Source organism: Chiloscyllium plagiosum, chromosome 40, assembly GCF_004010195.1.
Source record: "Chiloscyllium plagiosum isolate BGI_BamShark_2017 chromosome 40, ASM401019v2, whole genome shotgun sequence".
NCBI lineage: Eukaryota > Metazoa > Chordata > Chondrichthyes > Orectolobiformes > Hemiscylliidae > Chiloscyllium > Chiloscyllium plagiosum.
The window spans coordinates 26070235-26072931 of record NC_057749.1 but is presented as its reverse complement, the minus strand read 5'-3'; the positions used below and the strand labels follow the sequence as shown (position 1 = coordinate 26072931).

Sequence of the window (2697 nt, the reverse complement as noted above, 5' to 3'; positions counted from 1 at the left end):
CTTTAAAAGTAACAATTAATGAGCATTTGTGATATTCTCAAAACTAGATTACTAGATTACTAGATTACTTACAGTGTGGAAACAGGCCCTTCGGCCCAACAAGTCCACACCGCCCCGCCGAAGCGTAACCCACCCATACCCCTACATTTACCCCTTACCTAACACTACAGGCAATTTAGCATGGCCAATTCACCTGACCTGCACATCTTTGGACTGTGGGAGGAAACCGGAGCACCCAGAGGAAACCCACACAGACACGGGGAGAACGTGCAAACTCCACACAGTCAGTCGCCTGAGGCTGGAATTGAACACGGGTCTCTGGCGCTGTGAAGCAACAGTGCTAACCACTGTGCCACCGTGCCGCCCACTATCTTTTTTTTTAACGACCCTCAGACAGGCGTGGCCCCGGGAAGAACCCGGGGCCGCAAAGTGCGTTCAAAGTGTCGATGCTCAATGTGTCCTGCAATTCACATTAATTCTCGCAGCTAGCTGCGTTCGTCCTGCAATTCACATTAATTCTCGCAGCTAGCTGCGTTCTTCATCGACACACGAGCCGAGTGATAACCTACAAAGCAAAGCCACTGCATTCACTCTCCTGAAAATAATTCAATTTACGTAAAATAAAATTATCCTTTGAGTTGGACAAAAGCAAGAGCTTGTATTTATGTAGCACCTTGTACTTCGAGTTTGTTACAGCAAATGAAGTATAGTTACTGTGTAATGTAGACAGCACAATAAGCTCCCAAAAACCGCAATGTCATAATCGGATAGCTTTACGATGCTAGTTGAGGGATAATTATTCATCAAGATACTGACAAGAACTTTCCTAAATAATCTAAAACATTCTCATGGGAACTGATTAAAGAACCAAGACCCACGCAGAAACAAGCACCTCTGACAGTACAGCACTCCTGTAGAATTGCACTGAGGGAGTCAACTGGACCATAGGGTCACTGAACCCAGTTGAAACCATAATTTTCTGGATAAGATGTAACAGCTCTGCTCACTGCACCACAGTTAATACCTAATGGGTTGTCCATTGTATATTTACTCTAGTCCACACAATGTTGTGTTATTTGACTTTTTCCTGATTGATAATTGTTCTAACCTTTATGACAATGAAGGAGAGCAAAAGCTGAATTATGGTATTGAGATATTTCACAACTGAACACACCAGCTTCACCTCAAATGTTCCCTGTACCTTTAATGTTTGCTACATCAGAATGGGAGCACAGAAGCTGATTGTAAGTGGTCAGGGATTGCCTGCCTTGGGTCTCAGGGACTTTGGTTCAGTTGAACGAAAGGCTGGTAGACCCTCCAGATTGCTGATCACACCTCCTCACACTCTGACCCACACCTTAAGTCCTCTCATGACACTCCGCAGCACCTTAGCCCCTTGTGCCACCTCCACTGCCAGTATCCACTCTGGGCAGATTCCTAATGATCTAATATAGATTGCACACATGCGCATTGATATGGAAATAAAACCTCCATTCAGGACACCCATTTAAAGTGTTAAATCCCTTCAAGTGTTTAGTTTGTCATAAGAACAAAGTTCTACTCAGTTATCATATCAAAGACAGCTAATCCTTTAACAGCGTCTTTAAACTGTCATTCAAAATATGAACTCAATCCTGCTGTTGACACTTTTAAAATTCTGCATAGCATTCATTTTAAACATTACTTTAATAACCCTCAGAAATTATCAACAAAGCACTCTATTAAAATTTCGGGAGCGGACATTGCTGACTTTTTTACTAATGTACACCGATCAATCAAACAAAGGGTTCTTTTGTTTAATTCCAGTCAGCTCGTCTATTCGTGTTAATACGAATTTTCAAACTTTAAATTGTGTCAGTTTAACCCTTTTTACCCTCCCTTTATAAGTGATCGTGTCTATTTTAAAAACTAATGATGTCACACTTGGAGTTAAGGTTCTTAGAACAATACAAATTATTAAATCCAAATGATCCTGATATTCCTCCTATATGAGTCACAGTCTACCTCTTTACAAAACTTGGATGTGGGAGTGTGTGTGTGTGTGTATCTGTGTATATGTGTGTGTCTGTGTGTGTGTGTGTGTATCTACGTGTGCATGTGTGTGCGTGCGTGTGTGCGTGCATGTGTGTGTCCTTGTGTATGCGTGCACGTGTGTGCGCCTGTGTGTGTGTGTGCATGTGCGTGCCTGTGCCTGTGTGTGTGTGCATGCGCGTGTGTGTGTGTACGTTGGGGGGTAACAGGTTAACTATGGTGTGTGGGTGGATATGTAAAGCTGAATACATCGTGTATTTTTAAAAAGTGATTGGAATTTGTTCCATGCATAATTAGTTGTTAATTTTTTGATTGGCATCTCCTGTCCTACTTCATCATTTACTAAATTTAAAATCTTTCAATGTTAACTCCGTCTGTTCAGGTTCTTTGGTATCCAGTGTTGGAAACAATGTGTAGAAGGTTCATTTATCTAAATTAACTAAACATTTATTTATAGATTCCAAGTTAAAAGATTTAATGCTCTATATAAATATATACATTCAGGAGAAGTGATGGCCTCATAGTGTCATCGCTAGACTGTTAATCCGAAGACCCAGATAACGTTCTGGGAACCCCGGTTCGAATTCCACCATGGCAGATGGTGGGATTCAATAAACTTCTGGAATTAAGAATCTAATGATGATCATAAATCCATTGTCGATAGTA

The 2697-nt window shown here is 41.3% G+C and overlaps 1 pseudogene; it reads right to left on the bottom strand.

Moving 5' to 3' along the window:
• Positions 1-383: 383 nt before the first annotated feature.
• LOC122542669 lies at positions 384-577 on the bottom strand (annotated as a pseudogene).
• Positions 578-2697: the final 2120 nt, after the last annotated feature.